Here is a 21,602-nt window from a genome sequence, read left to right as displayed (position 1 = left end):
AGAGGAAGATAAGAGGGCCTAAACGTTCATACAATTCAAGTTTGAGTTGTTGGAATGTTTAGGTGTTTCTTTGATTCTCTTTGTTTTGGTACCATGAGGAACTTCCTCTCGGCTTCATTCCATTAGATACACTCTCCCATTTCTTAAAGGATTTCGACATCAGTTTTGCTTCAAGGGTTCTTTCTTCTTAATCCTATGTTCACTCATGTTATATATTTTTATGTCAAACCTTTTGTAAACATGAAGTGTAACTAATCTCTCTCTAGGGATTCGATGTAGCCTTGCAAGATTGCCATGTAGTTAATTTGGAATTCTCATTTAATCTATCTATTTCTTGTTTCATTCTCCGATTTAATTGTGACTTAGTGTGTTGATTTTAATGCTTGATCATCATTTGAATTAATCACAGGTTGTTTAGCCAAGATTAAAGCACACATCATGCATAATCTTGGTAGATATGTGAATGAATGAAGGGAATGTTTTGCAAACATCCTGCCGAGTGTTCCCTTTGATCAAACATCACAATTAGGCTCATGATTAGAGACATTTGATCAAATCCACACATCATATGGCTGATCATATCTAAGTGAAACAAACCCAAGAAATAAGTAGAGGGATGAGTATAATCTGACTTAACAAGCATGGACTTGGCTTAGCAATGGTGAAATCGAATCTCTAGCTTCATCTCCATTTGTGCTATCTCTTTTTATTAGCTGTTGATTCATTCATTTTGTGTTTACTTCATTTCCTTATGCTTTAATTTACAATTTGTCATTTAGTTTAATCAAAACCTAAATCCCCCTTTACCTTATTGTTCAATTTAGTTAGAAATCAATTTAGTTTATGCTTTAAAGCATTTTGAGTCTTTGGTTTGTCTTAGTGTTTTAAAGTTTAGTTTTGCATTCTTTGAGTCTAGTATAGTGTTTTAGATTGTGTTTTTAGCGTTTTTGAGTCAAATCCAAGTGATTAACAATCCCTCCTAATCCCCGGTCCAGAACGATCCCTACTTACATACTTACTACAATTGTCAAAAAGAGGGTTTAATTTGTGTGCGTATAATTCTCGCATCAAATGCCTCGTCAACACTTATAGTTTTCATGTTGCTTAATGATCTTTGATTGTATCTTTATTGTGCTTTTCACGTAAAGGACTTTTGGAGAATGTTTTGAATTGTGTATGCGCTGTCCCATACAATTCATTAACTTAAGGAAAACTTGAAGGTTAATTTAAGCGGACCTAATTAACCCGGAGTGTTGAGTTTCATGATTCATCGAAAGACCAACTGAAAATCATCTTGTATGCAAGTGTGACATGTGTGGAGAGGAACCTTCTAGCTAGCATTCCATCCATATTTTCGTCAAATTCATCTTTACAATCTGTTTTAATTACAATCTGTGCATTTTATTTAATTTCGTCAAAAACTAAATCCCCATTTACTTTAGTGTCCAATTTAGTTAGAAAGTGTCTTAGTTTGTGTTTCTAAGTGTTTTGATTCAAGTTATTACCCAAATTCGTCCAAAATAGTGTAAGTGCTCAAAACTGCCCAGATTGTGTTTTTAAGGCAGTTTTGAGTGTTTTGGGGCTGTTTTGAGTCTTTTGGTTTGTTTTAGTGTTTTATTGTTTAGTTTTGCATTCTTTGAGTCTAGTTTAGTGTTTTAACTTGTGTTTTACGTTTTTGAGTCAGTTTTCAAGTGATTTAGCAATCCCTCCTAATCCCCGGTCTAGAACGATCCCTACTTATTCATATACTACAATTGTCAAAAGAGGGTTTTAATTTGTGTGCTTATATATTTCGCATCAAATTTTTGGCGCCGTTGCCGGGGATTAGCAACTTTGCTAATCCCTTGGATTGTTACGTTCTGTTTAGTTTAGTTTGTTAAAGATTCCGACCTTGTTTTGTTTTTCTTGTTTTAGGTACTGGTGTATGACTCGGAGTTCTCAATCGATTCGTGAGCATATCTTGGACTTTGACAGCGATTTTGAGAGGACTTTGAGACGAAAGAAAAAGCAACACGAATCAAATCCATAAAGCCCGGTACCTGAACTCGAAGAATAAGTCCTAGAAGAGGAAGAGGAACCCACGGCAAGGATTTTTGAAGAACCACAAGGCATGGCCATGGACAACCGGACACTCAAGGAGCTTTCTGCTTCGGGATTGGATAATGTCGTACCTTTGTGTATCCAATATCCCCCGCCTGCCCAAGGGAAGACCGAAGAGTTCGAGTTAAAGTCAAGTTTGCTCCACCATATTCCAAAATACCATGGGTTGTCCATGGAGGATCCGAACAAGCATCTGAAGGAATTCGAGGTGGTGTGTTCAAGCATGACTCCCGTCAACGTCGATGGAAGTATTTTGAAGATGAAGGCTTTTCCATTCTCTTTAATGGACAAAGCCAAAGATTGGTTGTATGACTTAGCTCCCGGAACCATCACATCATGGGAGAGTATGAAAAGGGCATTTCTGGAGAAGTTTTTCCCAACTTCTCGAATCATCCTTTTACGTAAAAGGATAAGTGGAATTCAGCAAGAAGAAGGTGAGTCTTTTCCTACATATTATGAACGTTTTAAATCATTTGTTGCTTCTTGTCCACAGCATCAGATGAAGGAGGAGTTACTTCTGCAATACTTCTATGAGGGCTCCTACCAATTGAACGTCAAATGCTCGATGCCTCGGCGGGTGGAGCATTGGTGGACAAGACACCCATGGCTGCCAAGGTCTTGATTGCTAACCGAGCGTTGAACGCTCAACAATACGAAGGTGTAGGCCAAAGAGGACCCCCACGGCAGCAAGTAAATGAGGTAAGTTCCACACCCGACATTCATTCACAATTAGCTAATCTTACTTCCATTGTGTCTCAGATGGCCGAAGGAATGAGGATGCAAGGACCAATTGTATGCGGAGTGTGTTCTATCCAAGGACATGCTTCTGAGAAGTGCCCACAACTCATTGAAAATGGTGGATGGGAAAGCGCAAATGCAATTGGATTTCAAGGCCAAAACCAACCAAGGAACGACCCATATTCAAACACCTATAATCCAGGATGGAGAGACCACCCAAACTTCAAGTGGAGGGAGCCCCAACAACCACCACAACAAGGAGGCTTTAGACAACAACCCCCGGGGTTCTTCACTAAGCCATACGCACCCACACATGCTCCACAACAATCTGCCCCAAATGCTTCAGGTACGTCCCTAGACAATGATACACTTATTAAGTTACTAACTAATTTGTCTCAGGGGCAAGAGAATCAAGCCAAAGCAATGCAAAATCAAGAAAAAAAGGTGGATCAATTGGAGAAACAAATTGGGCAGATTGCGGAGTTTGTAGGGCAATTCCGAGACCAAGGCAAGCTCCCAAGCTCAACCATTCCAAACCCAAAGGGAGGGTTCAAAACGGCCAATGCAATCATCTTGAGAAGTGGAAAAGAAGTTGGGGCAGGTCCTAAACCATCCAAAACTAGTCCTAATGACGAAGGGAAGCTGCAACATGATGAGGAAGATGCAAGCAAGTCCACGGCAAGGGTACAAACACCCTTGCCGCAACTACTTAGGGACCCAAATGCATCCAACTCATCCCATTCGGCCACCAAAGGTAAGTTGGGTTCAAAATTGATTAATTCTAACCCCGTTCCACCCAATGTTCCTTTTCCTCAGAGATTTTTCCAAACAAAGAAGGAGGAGCAGGAGAAAGACATTCTTGAGACGTTTAGGAAGGTCCAAGTAAACATTCCTTTACTTGATGCCATTAAGCAAGTGCCCAGGTATGCAAAGTTTTTAAAAGAGTTATGCACAACTAGGAAAAAAATAACAAAGAAGTTGTGAAAGTAAGTGAAAATGTATCCGCGGTTTTGTAACGAAAGTTACCTCCAAAATGTAAGGATCCAGGGAGCTTTACTATCCCATGCATAATTGGAAACACTAGATTGGAACAATGCATGTTAGATTTAGGTGCTTCTATTAATGTCATGCCATATTCCATTTATGCATCTATGAACCTTGGTGAGTTAAAACAAGATGGTGTTATAATTCAATTGGCCGATCGTTCTAATGTTTATCCCAAGGGAGTCCTTGAGGATGTTTTAGTGCAGGTAAATCATCTCATCTTTCCTGCAGATTTTTATGTCTTAGAAATGGAGGATTCGGGTCATTCTCCACCCTTGCCACTCCTACTTGGAAGACCGTTCATGAAACGGCCCAAAACAAGATTGATGTGGCCAAAGGAGCACTAACAATGGAGTTTGGTGGTGATGTAATTAAATTCAATGTTTATGACTCTATTAAGAATCCTAACGATAGTCATTCTTGTTTTGTCATAGATGTGCATAAGGACATAAGGCCGAAAGGATCCACACTTATCACGAAGGATGTATCAAGAACCACCATTGGAGAAGAACTTGGAGTGATTGCCCTACAACCACCCAATATGGCCGAAAGTAGCCATGGTGACATTGTTGATAGGGCTGCCGATCTTGAGCCTTCACTACAATATGTTTGTAAGTCGTCAAGCCCAATTTCAATTCCCATTTCAAATAATAGGTTGTTACCTTCTGTGGTGCAGGTGACCAACCGATTTGAAGGTGGTGGGAGCATGTACATGGACTTTCGGAACCAAAACACCACCATCAGGGAGGATCACTATCCCCTCCCATTCATTGAGCCATATCATGAAAGTGTTGAAGGGCATGTTGTGGAGGAGATCCCATTGCATGCCGTGGGCTCCAATGGGGCATGAGCATACCATCGTCCAGCTGCAAGACGCTAAAGCAAGCACTTCGTGGGAGGCAACCCATGCAATCACCAAGGAGAAGATGGAATCTACACTCCATAACCAGATTTGCATCCCTAACCTCTTCTCTTTCTTATTTACATTCTGCCATGTTTAGTGTGTTTAGTTGCTGTTTGTGTGTTTGTTTTTGTTTAGTGTGATTTTAGGCTTGAAACATTGAGGACAATGTTTGATTTAAGTGTGGGGGGGGGGGGTAACTAATGTTGTTGATGCAAATTCGTGGGATTTTATCACCCATAACTTCCAATGTTGTTCCTTGCTATTTTTAAGTGTTTTTAAGCTATTTTAGAGTGTTTTAGTGTGTGTTGACTTAAAAATCCGAAAAACCCAGAAAAATTTGAAAAATTGTGTTGAAAAATCCAAAAAAGAGTTGTTTTTGTGTGTTTGTTTGTGTCATAGGTCACCTTCCAACACAATGATGAGGATTTGGTTTTTAATTGCATGATGGTTAAAAAAGTTACAAACATGGATGGACGTTTGATATACTCTTTGGTTTATGCTTGTTTGTAGTTATAGTTTACGAATTCACATGTAATCACAAAGGAAAATTAGTTTTTGTAACATGCTTGAAGGAATGAACTCAAACTAACGCTACAACCTTGTCAGACTTGAGCCTAAACGTTATTTGGAGAGTAACAATCTGTGCATCATTGTTTTCTAAAGTCCTTGCATGATCTCATTATTCTTTGCTTGGTTACTACTTAGAAGGCGTTTCATCACTTAGTTCCAAATGCTAGAACTCATGCCCATTTCATTCAAAGCATGTGATTGATTTGCATAACACATATTCAAGATGAAGTTGTGTAGTGACCACCATCAAAGCCAAATAGCCATGTGCCCTTCACTCATTTTGTGTTTAAGTTTAACCCCATTGAGCCGTGTTAGCCCATGTTCGTTGTTAACCCATATTATCCTCACCTAGCCTAGATTAGGATCACCCATACCCTTGTTCTTGAAGCATAGTAAGCATGACTGAAAATGAATTCCTTTTTGATTAAGGTGTTGCAGAAAGTAAGTGTGGGGGAAGGATTATTGATGTGAGTTTGTGTGCCATAGGCACGGCTAGAAAAAAAAAAGAAAAAAAAAAGAGAAATGTGAAAAAGAAGAAAAAAAAGAAAGAAAAGGAGTTGAAAATAAGTGAGAATGAACGCACAAGTGTTGGTTGTTGAAGAAAGGGTCCAAAAAGTTGAATATTGCCCTAAGAGTTGTTTGAATCTCCCCTATTTGTCTAAAAGTTGATTTCTGCATTCTAAGTGAATTCTAAGTCTCAATTTCATTACTTTGCTTGCTATTGCTTAAAAAACTTTTGTTTATCCCTATCTTTCCTTGTTAGCCAATACCCCAAGCCCCGTTACAACCCTTGACTTCTATCTTGAGTGTTGTGCATTTCAATTGTGGAGTTTGAATTTGGTATGAGCATATGGTGTCACTGGTTCTCGCATCTAAGTAGTAGCATTCCATTCATGAGATCATATCTAAACATGTTTAATTACTCCAGAAATTGCTTTCTTTGCTATAACATATGTGAGTACTGGTCTTTCATGTTTACATCAATCTTCTCGAATATAACTATTGTAGGGTGTGTAGTCAGAAAATCTGAGTGAAAATTGAGTGCATAACTAGTGAGGAATTGAGGGAATTCTCTAAGGCATGTTACTACATTCAAAATGTGTTTTAATTGATTAAATGCGAACTAGTGAATGGTGACTATGATTAAGTATGTGCTTGAGAGAATGAAGACTAAAAGCTATGTGAGTAATGATCTTTGACATATCATGTTTCATTGGAAATCCCTGAGGCAAACGTTGGAAGGTTTAGGTTATGTTTTGTTTGTTTTGTTTCGTCTTATTTTCTTTAGTTGTTTTGTTTTGCTCGAGGACTAGCAAAAGCTAAGAGTGGGGGAATTTGATAGGAGCATATTCATGCGACTTAATTAGCTTGTTCTCGTGCATTTATGTTGTGTTTCCTTAGTTATTTTAGTGTTTAAAGTCACTTTTGTGTATTTTCAGATTATAAGGCCAAAGTGTGCAAGAAGATGCAATTGGAGTCTTTTGGAGCAAAAGAGGAATGAATGAGTTGAAGACTTGAAGAAACAATGAATTCCTACTCCAACGATGAATTCTTACTCAAACGAGGATTCCTACTTCAACAAGGATTCCTACTTGAAGTAGGAAAGTTAATCCTAGGTTTCCCGTTTTGGTAACCTTTCCTAATCTTAAACGTCCGTATTTTCTAGCCACTTTGAAGGCCTTGTAGGCACTTTAGGACACAAAACAAAGGCCTTAGCCCCCTTAAACCTCTTTGTCGTGCCTTTCCCCTAATTCCCTTCCCTTGCCGTGCAAGGGGGGTAGTTTTGTCCTAGGTTGTGCAAATAAACACATGCTCCTCTCCTAATTTAAAACCCTAGCCGCACCTTGCAGCCATTCCCTCTTTAATTTCTGATTTTATTTCCTTTTTCTAGAAGCCTTTGATTTTATTTTTAGTTAATAAAAATAAGCTAGGGTTTTATTTTCTAAAACCATATATAAACTAAACCCTAAGCCGCACCCTAGCTCTCTTCTTTCATTCATTTATTCTTCATATTTTCAGCCACAAACACATCTCTGCCACAGCCACCATCCCTTCTCCCACCTTCAGTCCGCAACAACCATCCATTGCAGCCACCTTCCACTCTCTACCGCAGCACCACCATCCATTCCCCCCACCATTCCACACCTCTATACACCACCCACACCCTTTGCCACAACCCTTTACCACCCTAAACCCATCTATAACCCAGAAAATCATCCAAAAACCCATAAAACCTTCTCTGCCGCATCAAGAAGAAAGGAGAAAGAGGAGCTTGAAACGTGCAAAAATTCAAAGTGGATTCGTTGGGCGTTTTAGGTGTAATCAATCTTTTGTCCTCTATGTTTAAATTCAATTTTGTTTCTCTTTCTGTGAACATGAGAGGCTAAATCCCTAGTTAGCTAGAGGGTGATTCAAAACCATGTTTATGCTTGCAATATGAATTGATTACCTTTGGTTGGAATTTCATGAGTTGTGGATTCAATTTGTTTAACTGCTTGATTGATAACTTATTTGTGTATGTTTATTGAGAGTGCACGCTTAGTTTTCATGCATGAATATGATGCTAGAATATAAGTGAGTTTCACCTAATAGTTACAAACTTATATTCACAAGTAGTGGAGGTTGCTTATAAACAATCGCGTTAAATGAATTCTTGGCACTAGTTTCATGTTGCTTAATCTTTGATTGTATCTTTATTGTGCTTTTCACGTAAAGGACTTTTGGAGAATGTTTTGAATTTTGTATGCGCTGTCCTATCCAATTCATTAACTTAAGGAAAACTTGAAGGTTAATTTAAGCGAACCTAATTAACCCGGAGTGTTGAGTTTCATGATTCATCGAAAGACCAACTGAAAATCATCTTGTATGCAAGTGTGACATGTGTGGAGAGGAACCTTCTAGCTAGCATTCCATCCATATTTTCGTCAAATTCATCTTTACAATCTGTTTTAATTACAATCTGTGCATTTTATTTAATTTCGTCAAAAACTAAATCCCCCTTTACTTTAGTGTCCAATTTAGTTAGAAAGTGTCTTAGTTTGTGTTTCTAAGTGTTTTGATTCAAGTTATTACCCAAATTCGTCCAAAATAGTGTAAGTGCTCAAAACTGCCCAGATTGTGTTTTTAAGGCAGTTTTGAGTGTTTTGGGGCTGTTTTGAGTCTTTTGGTTTGTTTTAGTGTTTTATTGTTTAGTTTTGCATTCTTTGAGTCTAGTTTAGTGTTTTAACTTGTGTTTTACGTTTTTGAGTCAGTTTTCAAGTGATTTAGCAATCCCTCCTAATCCCCGGTCTAGAACGATCCCTACTTATTCATATACTACAATTGTCAAAAGAGGGTTTTAATTTGTGTGCTTATATATTTCACATCAAGCTCCTGCCTAGCTTCGGGTTGTAACGCCCAAAGTGCCACCACTTACGACAAACATGTTCTTGTTTTTCGCGTTGGTTGCGATAATAGCTTAATCTTTTCTTGATGCCATGTGTGTTTCTTGTGGATTTGAAGACAGAGATGAAAGGTGGAGAGGTCCCACTGGGCGTGCCAAATTTGTAAACATGAAAATTTTGTAACAAATGAAACGAGAACATGTGTACAAAGTAGATTTGTATTGATGAATTTGTAGGGTTACAATGTCTGTTTCCAATTTTCCTCTGATTTGATGTGGTAGAAACTAACACATATATTAAACCCTATAAATTATGCAATTGTAGTACGAGTAAGTAGGGATCGTTCTATTTCGGGGATTAGAAGAGATGCTAATCAACACAAACTAAACTTATAAAATTGAAAACATAGTTAAACTAACATTAAAACAATGAAGGGGGAGATTTTGGACGAATTTAACTAAAACAAAAGTAAAGGGCAGCTAGTAAATTAAGTTGTGAATGAAATATGGATGAAAGGATAGCTAAAAGAATCTTCTCCACACATGAAACATATGCATACAAATCGATCTAGTTATTCTTCCTATAAACCATGAATGACAATGCCCCAAATTAATTGTGAACATCACTAATTAACTCTCAGATTTTCCTAAGTTCATTGAATTGGACTTAGCGATGCAACCAAATTATTCTTCTCAAGTTCCCTAACTATGAAAAGCTTGAAAGAGATACATCTCAAAGATCATTATATTCTGTGAAAATCATAAGCATTGACAAAACATTCGTGATTATGAAAAGCATGATATGCCAATAATTTACTTAACTCAATCATGACTGGTGACTTTTACTATTTGCAAATATAAGTTCATAACGATTAGGTGAAATTCCCTTATATTCTAGCATCAAATCCCTGCATGCATGATAGGAGCATATTTATGTGACTTTGTTAGCCTATTTCCTTGCGTTTACTCAGTTAGTTTCTACTTATTAGAGTGTTTTAAGCCATTTTCGTGCTTTTGTAGGTCCAAATGGCAAAGTTGGCAATAAAAGGCAATTTAGAGCATTTTAGAGCAGTTTTGGGCTAGTAATGGATAGCACATGCATGGAGCAAGGTGGATGTACGTTTTTGAAGATCAAAACTGGCTAAAAATGTGCTACAAATCTGGAAGACATAATTCAAGACATTGAAGATAAGGAATCAGCTAAAAGGAAGGAACATTATCCAAACCTTATCCAACCTTATCTTATCTTATCCTATCCTAATCTTTTCCTACCTTAATTCTAGCTACAAAGGGGAATCAATTTCATATTAAATCACCTAAATATCTGGTTCTAGAGGCCCTATCCTCTGCCCATAGATTAGTGTCGCATACCCTATCCCTTGTCCTTTTAGAAACTTGTCACAATACCCCTTTCTAGAAGCCCTAAATTGGTGCCACACCACCCTAACCTTTTCCCCCTATAACTTTGCCGTGCCTTATCCTTGTCCTCCAAGGATTGGTGCCGTGAACCCTAGCCCTATATATACACATTTATGCCGCACAAAAATCAAAGAGAGCTTAGAGAGAAAAATCAAAAAAATAACTTTGTGCTACAGCTTTGCAAGGACGGAATGAGAAGAAAAGCTTTGTGCGGTGACCTGCTATCCAAGACCATTGGAGTGCTGGAGCGTTTCTGGGTTCTTTTGATGTGATATATAATAGCACTCAAATTAAACCCTCTTATTGACAATTGTAGTAAAGATGTAAGTAGGGATCGTTCTAGGCTGGGGATTAGGAGGGCTTGCCAATCTATTTAAAACTGATTGACTTTAAAACATAAAACTAGGCTTGAAAACACTTAACGAGACTTATATGACTCAAAACAAACTAAAAAGACTCAAAACAACACAAAACATTCAAAAAGACTCAAACTAGACACTAAAGGGTGATTTGGACGAATTCTAACTTTAACTTGACTCAAAACACTTAAAAACACAAATTGGACAGATTCTAGCTAATTTGACACAATAAAGTAAAGGGAATTTGGTTTTTGACGAATTTGAAGTAAAAACAAGTAAATTGCATAAACTAAGTAAAGGAATATGAATTTGGGTGAATTGATGGGTGATTAGCTAGCTAGAGGGTCCTTCTCCACACATGATACACTCACATACAAATTGATTTCCAGTTGCTTTGTCGATAACCATGAACCTCAACACCACAGATTAATAGTGACATGACTAAATAACCCTCAGATTTTCCTTAAGTCATTGAATTGGATGGAATACGCATTGGTAACCAAATTATTTTTCAATAGTTCCCTACACGAACAACATAATAGAGATACAATCAAAGATCATTAAGCTTTGTGAAAATCATAAGCATTGACAAGGCATTCGTAACTATGACATCATGATACTCATGCCAGGAATTCAACTTAACACGATCGTGACCAGCGACCTCCACTACTTGTGAATATAAGTTCATAATGATTATGTGAAACTCCCTTATATTCTAACATCAAATTCATGCATGCAAACTAAGTGTGCACCTTTAATCAACACACAAGAATAAGTTCTTAATCCAATAGTTAAGCAAATTGCATTCACGATTTATGAAATCACAACTGGAGTTAATCAATTCATATTGCAAATATACTCATGGTTTTGAATTCTCCTCTAGCTAAAACAAGTTTAGCCTTTCATGTTCACAGCAAAACAAAGAAAACTTAAATTAAACATTGAAAACAAAGATTGAATACACCTAGAAATGCTCCAACAATCCAACAATTTTGAAGGGTCTTCACTCCTTCTTTTTTGTTGCAACACAAGGGTGAATGGGTGTGAATTGTGGTGGATGGATGTTAGGTGGTATGGATGATGGCTGAATGGAAAAATGCGGCTGTGTGGGTGATTAATGATGAATGGTGTAGAGATTTGTGGCAAGAATATATATTAAGAAGGAAAAAACCCTAATTAATTTTAGGAAAGGATTTGGACTCCAAATCCTCAAGGAAAAAGGGTAGTTAAAATCAGAATCCTTGGGGAAAAGAATAGGAAAGTTGCGGCAAGGAATTGGAAATGAGGAAAGGGACACCTTGCACGGCAAGGGAAAGGGAAAAGCGTAAGGTGGTGTGGCATCCCTCTTTGACTGGGATTAGGGCTTCTAGAACTAATATTTAAGTGTCCTAAATTGATTAGGAACCCCTTTGATAGCTGGAACATAAGTAAGAAAAGATTAGGATTGACTAAGTCAAAATAAGGAAGTTTGACTCATGTTTCCTTCTTTGTGGCTAATTCCTTTTCTTTCAAATCTCGAATTAATTTCTTCCATCTCTTTAGCAAATTCCTATCCTCCTTTGGTCTTCAATTTCGTCCATCCACCCTGCTCCAAGCATGTGCTAACCATTCCAACCCCAAAACTGCTTCAAAATGCTTCAAAATGCTCCAAATTGCACTTTCTCGCCACTTTAGCCAATTGGACCTACAAACACACGAAAATAGCTCAAAATACTGAAATAACTAGGAACTAACAAATAAATGTAAGAAAAAAAGCTAACTAAGTTGCATAAATATGCTCATTCTATCCTTAGATTTAGTTCAATGTTTAAATTAGATTGGTTTTGTTTAAATATCGTTCTTTTGCTCGTGTGCTTCCTTTGTGGATCGAAGGCTCAAAACGAAGAGGGGAGAAATCAAGCAGGTTACTTATTTTCGTTTTCTTTACGTTCCGGGTTTGCTTATGTATTTAGAGTGGAATGAAACTCTAACAGCGATGAACCCATCAATTCTTTCATGCAGGAGTTTCTGGCAACAATATCTCTTCGATTGGTTGATATTTTGCAGTACTTTGAAGACAAGTGTTGATTTATGGCTGCAAAGCTGAGAATCGCCCCCCCTGAATTTTGTAATGACGCACTCCTCATGTCTGCCATACTTGAGTGAGGCTTTGGGTGTTTAATGTAAAGGTTACCATGTGAGTAAGCCTCTCAACTACTTTGGGAATTTTGACAGCAAGTTTTTCCTTCTCTGTGAATTAGGGACACTTTGAACTCTTTTAAATCCAACCTCACCTGGCAGAGAAGCAAATATCTTTTGGCTATTTAGAGATTGGCAAATTTTCTTTCTTTTGGCTATTTAGGGACACTTTGAACTCTTTTAAATCCAACTTCACGTTGATGGCACTCCTTTTAGCTTTTGCACCCTTTCGCCTTTATCTTTAATGGAACTTTTGACGAGAACTCATTTCGTTTGAACGAAACAATGTGACCATGTCGACCATTATTCCTTTGCAAATTTGTTAAGACTACCAAATTGTCTCTAGGAATTGATTGGTTGATTATGCGTAAAGGCTTCGTGTAGCTGGTCACGAGCGCTTCGAATGCATTTTGGATTTTCTCCATTGTCTTCTTGTCAAGTTCTTTTCGATATTTTAATGAGCAATTAAGAACTACTTTCCAGGATTTTGGAGTTTTAGAACTCACGATTTTGACTAGTCTCGACGACTTTGCCTTTTCCACAGCTGGTGATTGTGATTTCTTCTACACCACTTCATTTTTTGTTGGTTGCAAAAAAGTGACTTTTGACTGTCTGTAGAATTTTGCATCAGCATAAATCACTTCTTCACCCCTAAATGGGTCGGTGTCCGCTAGAACTTTCTTGACTTCGTCATTTACCAAAAACTCGAAGCACTGATGAAGTGTAGAAGGAACGACACCATATGTGTGAAGCCACGGACGTCCTAATAAAACATTGTAAGATGTGTTAGCATTGATTACATTGAAAAGGGTGTCGGAGTACAACTCTCCTTTTCTCCATTTATAATGCTATCGTTCCCATTGCTTTTTGTCCAACTTGATTGAAGCCTTGAGTAGTTAGCATTAATGGTGTCAGTTGACAAACATTTATCCCTAAAGCTCGAAGTGTTCGAAGAGGGAATAGGTTTACTGTTGATTCGCAATCAAGCAAGATTCGATTTATTGATGTATCTCCACCAGTCCACTAACGCAAAGGGCCGATTGTGATACTTGTCTCATAGTATAAGGTCATTTTCATCAAATGTGATACTCGCGAGGCAGCAAGCGCAATACTTTGGCAGCGTTGTATCCATTTCTGCAAATTTGAAGCTTGTTTCAAATACTTTAGAATTTGTCAAAGCCATGATGAGTGCTTCTCTAAGCTCCTTTGACATTTTCAGAGCATCGTACACACTGAGAAAAGATGGGATGCGCTTAAGATGGTTGACGATGCCGTATTTGCCATCTTGGGACTATAGTACATCTTTTGAATGTTTCTTAGAGGTACTTGCTTTTGTGGTTGAGATTGAAATTGCTACTGCAGGCTCTGTAGTGATAGTGACTGGAACCTCTTTTGCACTTGGTTTGTCGGAATGATTGACTGAATCAGCCGCTTCTTTACCTCCTTTCTTGTTCACAGACTGGATCCTTTGGCCAGAGTGTAGAGTTATTTCATCTACCCCACCATCATTATGGATTTCACATGAGGTCGCGCAACAATTTCCGATTTCTTCCTGGCTTTCCTTACTTTTGAAAAGTTTTGGAGGGAAGCAGTCTCCGAGGGTTGTTGGTGCTCTGAAAGGCTGTTTGTAATCATCGTCTTGAAAGAATCTAGGCCTTTTCTTTTTCTTTCCATCCTTTGAAGGTGGTCCACTCCATAATTTTCCTTTTGATCGCTTTGTGGAAGAAAGACGTTTAGCGATCTTTTTCACCTTCTTTTCACTGACGGTTTGCCATTCATCTTCAGATTCAAGTGATGACTCCGACGAATCCTCCCAAACATAAAAAATTGGTGCCGTCATGAGCTCATACAAAGTTGGAATTTTTGGATTTCTGGAACAAGGTGTGTCAGGATAAGCATGGACCACTGTGGTTTCATTATCGACATGGGATCCTACAAGGATTGACCCTTTTGGTAATGGAGTGGAGGGTGTTGATTTTCCTTAAATCATGTTAGATGTTACCGTCTGATGTTTCGAGGATGAATCCACCTCGATCTCATGCTTGTTGATCTTCTCTTGAATTATATCCTTAAGGATATAACAATCCTCTGTCGTATGGCTGATGAGTCGATGATACCGAAAATACCTTGGATCATCAGTTTTATTTACTTCAGTGGGACATTTTGGTTCCATAAGCGTGATCATCTTTGCTGCAAGGAGTTCGTCTAAGATAGTTCCAACATCTTCATCGTCGAAACTATATTTAACTTTTTTTCTTTCCTTAAGCGAAAGCCTCCTCGTCCCTTTGGTTTCTTCTTTTCTTTTTGTATTGTCATTTTTCTTGTCTACTTTGACAAATGTCGCCATAGAATCTCCCTTCTTCGGCGTTCTTTCGTTATCTCCTTTCTTGGTGTCAGACTTATTTTCTAAGTCTTGGATCATCTTTCCAATCACATTTTTCTGGGACATTTGCTTCTCCACATTACTTGCCATGGATACCAACTTGTCAAAAGTTCGAGGTTCCGCAATTCATACAAATGTTGCAATGTCAAGGATGAGGTTGTTGTAACATATTTGCACTGCCGAAAATTTAGAAATCTTTTCCATGCATTGTAGGTTAAGACTCCTCCATCTTGTGATGAATTCGCTCGCGCTTTCTCCAAGCCTTTGTGTCGTTTGAGCTAAATCTATTAGTGTGACTTTTTTCTTTGAGCTGGCGAATTGAGCTAGAAAAGGTCTTTGCATATCATCCCATGTTAAAATAGATCCTGGCTCTAACTGAGTGTACCATGTGAAAGCAGACCCTTTGAGTGACTGAACAAATTGCCGAACTAATAAGGGATCTGACTGCGATGTTTCCCCATAAGCTGAGTAAAAATGAGCTAAGTGTTCTTGAGGAGAACCACTTAAACCATCAAATTTATCAAAGCTTGGTTTTTGATATCCTCGGGGAAATGGCACTATGTCATAGTGAGTTAGATAAGGCTTCCGGTATCCGAGACTTGGTGTCGTTAAAGACATTTGAAATTCACGAATCTTTTCAATGAAAATTGCATGAATATCTTGATGCATGAGTTGGCCACCGGAACTTTCTCCTTCTATTTCTTTCCTTGCTCTATCTCTAGTATTATTTATGCTAGCTTGAGCGGCTAATTGAGCTGCTAAAGTCGCAATTTCAGCTTCCTTATTAGCTACCAAAACTGCCATTTCTGCTAGTTTTCTTTGCATTTCTAGCAATTGTTCTTCTGTATTTGATGCGCTAGTCGTCAGAACTTGCATGTTCTCAGATTCGACGTCTTCATTTATCTCCAACCTTTGGAATTGAGTCATTACTCTAGGAATCTCCTCTTGGGAAAAAGATTTGTTTCCTCCATAAGCGTCTCCAAGGGAAGATGAACTCTCGAGATAGTGGACTGCCAATGCTCAGGCCCTTGCACAGGTGATAGGCCCTTCGAATTGAATGTTGTCACCTTCCTCGACAAGTTCGTAGGCCAGCCTTTTGTTGAACATTTCCAGACGCTTTTGGCAAGATTTCTTCATCTTCCTCGACAGAGGTCATCATGATCGACTAGGTAGAGTGATCGGAATTGTTCCGATCATGATTTGAGTAATGACAAGAACCTTGATATGCAGTGATGATGTCACGTTGACAATTTTGCGTCGAGGCACCTTGGTGTCCTTAGATGAAATAGCTCCAAAAAACTCCCGTGAGACAATTTCGATGTCTTCGAGTAAACGATTGATAGGAGCATATTTACGCACCTTAGTTTAGCTTGTTTTTGTGCATTTATAGTGTTTTTCCTTAGTAAAGTAGTCTTTTAAGCTAGTTCTATGTGTTTTCAGGTTTTAAGGGCAAAGTATGCAAAAGGATGCGTTTTGGAGCCTTTTGGAGCAAATTAGAGCTTGGAATGGACATCATATGCTTGGAGCCAAGAGGATGGACGAAATTGAAGACTTGAAGATGATGATTCCTACTTGAGCAAGGGTTCCTAGTTGAAGTAGGAAAGTCCCTAATGGAAGATGGTTTCCTAGTTGAATTAGGATTCCTAGTTAAAATGAGTTTCCTAGTTGAATTAGGATTCCTAGAAGAACAAAGTTGCCTACTCAAACAAGGTTTCCTACTTGAAGTAGGAAAGGCAAAGTCCAAATGGTCTCAAGTGAAGCAACAAAGAAGTTTTCCAAGTCCAAGAAGGAAAAGGAGTCCAAGATGAAGAAGGAATGATGAAGACAAGGTTTCCTAATCCTAATAGGCAAAGTTTCCATGTGCAATGAGCAGTCCTTATCCATTTAGGGCACCTTATCCTTGTTCTAGAAACCTTATCCTTGTTCTAGAAACCTTATCTTTGTTCTAGAACCCTTATCCATCCTTGCCATGAGTTTTCCTTGCATTGGAGGGTTTCTAGAAGCCCTAAATCTGCCCTATCCTTTAAGTGCCGCACCTATCCCTTCTAGAAAGCTGATTTCCCTTGCCTTGCAAGGCATTCTAGAAGCCTTATCACCTTATCTCCTTACCTGCCGCACCTAGGAAGCATTATCCCTTTCTATTACTGATTTCTAAGCCTATTTCCTTGTGGATTTGGGTTATTCAAGTCCATATCTGATTACCCTAGGGTTTTGAGTGCCTATATATACTCATATTAACCCCTAGATCAGATCACCACCTCTCATACACATTCATTAATTCCAGAAATTCGTCCAAACACCTTTCTCCTTAATTTTAAGCCTTGCCGCACCATCCCCTTCCCCTAAACACTACTACATCCCTCCATGACCATGCATCCATACACCTAAGGCCCTAAACCTGTCCCTAGACCCTTGCCGCACCAAGGAGGAGGAGAAGGAAGCTCGGGAGTTCATGCAATTCGAGTTCGCGTCGCTGGAATTTCTAGGTGTTTCTTTTCCTTTGAATTCAATGTTTAATTTCAATTCTCTTTGTTTTGTGCGTATGAGGAACTAACCCCCCCCCTTGGCTAGGGGGGGATTCGAAATACATGTTTATGCTTGCGATATGATTTGATTACTTCTAATTGCGTTTCATAAGTTGTGAATTCAATTTACTTATCTATGTGAATTACATTGATTTGTGTGTGTTGGTTGAGAGTGCGCGCTTAATTATCATGCATAAATTGGATGCTAGGATATAAGGAAATTTCACCTAATCGTTATGGAATTATATTCACAAGTAGTAAAGGTTGATGATCTCAATCGCGTTAAGTAAATTCTTGGCATAAGTTTCATGCAATCATAGTAACAAGTGCTTCGTCAATGCTTATGGCTTTCATAGAACTTAATGATTCTTGCTTGTATCTCTATTATGCAATCATGTAGGGAACTTGTGGGGAATACTTTGGGTTGTCGTATGCAATCATCCAATTCAATAACGTTAGGAAAATCTGAGGGTTAATTAGTGCAATTCACGGTTAATCTGGGGCGTTGAGAATTCATGGGTGATGCGATATTTATACGCGCACAAATTAAACCCTCTTTTGACAATTGTAGTATAAGTATAAGTAGGGATCGTTCTGGACCGGGGATTAGGAGGGATTGCAAATCTCTTGGAAACTGACTCAAAAACGTAAAATAAAGTTTAAAACACTAAACTAGACTCAAAGAATGCAAAATTAAAGTTTAAAACACTAAGACAAACCAAAAAAACAAAAAAATACTTTAAAACATAAACTAAACAGATTCTAAGCACTAAAGAACAGGAAAGTAAAGGGGGGGTTTGATTTGACGAAATTAGCTAAATTGCACAAATTGTAATTAAAGGCAAAACATAAATATAAATGTGATGAAAATATGGATGATGGAATAGCCAAGGGGTTCTTCTCCACACATATTACACTTGCATACAAGATTGATTCTCAGTTGGTCTTTCGATAAATTATGAAACTCAATACTCCGGGTTAATTAGGTCCGCTTAAATTAACCGTCAAGTTTTCCTTAAGTTAATGAATTGGATGGGTTAGCGCAACGCAATTCATAACATTCTCCAAAAGTCCTTTACGTGAACAGCACAATAAAGATACAATCAAAGATCATTAAGCATTATGAAAACTATAAGTGTTGACGAGGCATTCGTTACTATGATGAGCATGAAACTAGTGCCAAGAATTCATTTAACGCGATTGTTTATAAGCAACCTCCACTACTTGTGAATATAAGTTCATAACGATTAGGTGAAACTCACTTATATTCTAGCGTCATATTCATGCATGAAAATTAAGCGCGCATTCTTAATAAACATACATAAATAAGTTATCAATCAAACGGTTAAACAAATTGAATCCACAACTTATGAAATTCCAACGAAAGTTAATCAATTCATATTGCAAGTAATAAACATAATTTCGAATCACCCCCTAGCTAAAGGGGTTTTTGTTCCTCATATCTTTGAAATCAAAGAAACGCCTAAACATTCCAACAACTCAAAGTTGAATTGTATGAACGTTTAGGCACTCTTCTCTTCCATTCCTCATACGTACAAAACAAAGAGAATTAAATTTAAACTTTGAAATCAAAGAAACACCTAAACATTCCAACAACTCAAACTTGAATTGTATGAACGTTTAGGCCCTCTTATCTTCCTCGTTGTTGTAGCACAAGGTCTAAGGTGAGGTTTGGGGGATTATGGAAATGGATGAGGAATGGTGGAAGGGGGACTCACGGTTTGGATTCTAAGGGGAAGATGGGAAGCTCACGGCTAGGGAATAATGGAAGTGTTTGAGGGGTGTTGTGTTGTGAATGAGATGGAGATGGAGTGGGGAGTGAATGTGGTGTGTTGTGTATGAAAATGAGATGTCCATGAATGAATGAATGCAAGGGTATTTATAGGAGTAGTGGAGGGAACATATGGCTATGTCATTTGTAGGTGAAGTAGGTGGATGTTGTAGGTGAAGTAGGTGGATGTTGTAGGTGAAGTAGGTGGATGTTGTAGGTGATTATGAGTGATAAGTGATAAGTGTATGATATGTTAAGTGATAAGTGAATGATTATGATAAGTGATAAATGAATGTATGATATGATAAGTGGTGAATGATATGTGATAAGTAATGAGTGGTGATGATAAGTATGGAGCATGTGAATTAACTAATGAAGGAAATGCATGTGCAATGACAATGTGTTAGAATGGATGTGTGTTATGCATGGCATGATTGGGATTAGGAAAGGTTTTAAATGTCCTAAAACTAAAGAGAACAAGGTTCCAACACTTTGGTCTTCAATTAGGTCTTCAATTTCGTCCAACACTTTGGCTCCAAGCATAAGCTATCCATCCTTAGCCCAAAAGTGCTCCAAAAGTCTCCAAAATGCATCTTTTTGCTCCTTTAGCCCTTTGGACCTATAAACACACGAAAATAGCTTAAAGTACTAAAATAACTAAAGAAACATAACGTAAATGCACGAGAACAAGCCATTTAAGTCGCATGAATATGCTCCTATCAAATACCCCCACACTTAGCTTTTGCTAGTCCTCGAGCAAAACAAAACAAAAGAAACCAAAAACAAAACAAAACGAACAAAACACAACCTACACCTTCCAACAATCGTCTCAGATTTCCAATGCACATGACAAGTTAAAAATCATTAGTCCCATAGATTTTTAGCCATCTTTACAGTTAAGTACATTCTTAATCATAGTCACCACATACTAGTTCACAATTAAGCATTTAAAACACATTTCGAAAGTAGTAACATGCCTTTAGAGAATTTCCTCAATTCCTTACTAGAATGCACTCTATTTTCACACAGATTTTCTGACTACACACCCTACACTAGTTATATGTGAGAGATTGATGTAAACATGTAGACGAACACTCACATATGTTATAATAAGGAAAGCATTTTCTGGAGTTAATAAGCATGTTTAGATATGATCTCATGAATGGAATGCTACTACTTAGACGCGAGAACCAGTGACACCATAAGCTCATACCAAGTTCAAACTCCACAATTGAAATACATAACACTCAAGATAGAAGTCAAGGGTTGTAACGGGGCTAAAGGTGTTTGGCTAACAAAGAAAGGTGAAGGATAAACAAACATTCTTAAAGCAATAGTGAGCAAAGTATTTGAATTAGGCACTTAGAATTCCCTTTAGAACGCAAAAATCAACTTTGAACACCCAAGGGAAAGTCACACAAAACTTAGGGCCATATTCAACTTTTTGGACCCTTTCTTCAACCATCAACGCTCGTGAGTTCATTCTTACTTATTTTCACTCCTTTTTTTTTTTTTTCTTTTTCTTTTCTTCTTCTTTTTCTTTTGAATCTCGAAACATACATATAAACGTAAGAACAAACTTTTACTCCCCCACACTCATTTTCTTGCATAATGTAACTCAAAAGGAATTCATTTAAGTCATGCTCACTATACTTTAAGAACAAGGGTATAGGAAAGTCCTACACTAAGCTAGGTAAGGGAAATGTGGGAAAACAAAGAATAAAAGCTAAACAAGGCTCAACGGGGTTAAAACTTACAACAAATACGAAGTATGGGAAGTAAGTTTATTTGGCTATGGTGGTGGTCACTACACAACTTCTTCTTGAATATGTGTTGTGCAAATCAATGACATGCTTTGAATGAAAAGGGCATGAGTTCTAGCATTTGGAACTATATGATGAAACGCCTTCTAAGTAGTAACCAAGCAAAGAATAATGAGATCATGCAACGACTTTAGAAAACAAGAAATCACAGATTATACTCTCCAAAGAACGTTATAGGTTCAAGTCTCTCAGGGTTGTAGCGTTTGTTTGAGTTCCTTCCTTCAAGCATGTTACAAAAACGAATTTTTTTCTTTTATGATTGCATGTGAAGTCATACATTATAACCATAACCAAGCATATACCAAGAGTAAATCAAACTTTTCTCTATGTTTATAACTCTTTTTAACAGTCATGCAATTACAAACCAAATCCTTATCATTGTGTT

At 37.9% G+C, this 21,602-nt stretch overlaps 1 pseudogene; it reads right to left on the bottom strand.

The window, feature by feature from the left end:
• Positions 1–14,675: 14,675 nt before the first annotated feature.
• On the bottom strand, positions 14,676–16,004 carry LOC148698578 (uncharacterized; annotated as a pseudogene).
• Positions 16,005–21,602: the final 5,598 nt, after the last annotated feature.

The sequence above is a fragment of the Pyrus communis genome, chromosome 2 (assembly GCF_041283825.1).
Source record: "Pyrus communis isolate YQ-2024b chromosome 2, ASM4128382v1, whole genome shotgun sequence".
Classification (NCBI taxonomy): domain Eukaryota; kingdom Viridiplantae; phylum Streptophyta; class Magnoliopsida; order Rosales; family Rosaceae; genus Pyrus; species Pyrus communis.
This window is presented reverse-complemented; position numbering and strand designations above follow the sequence as displayed.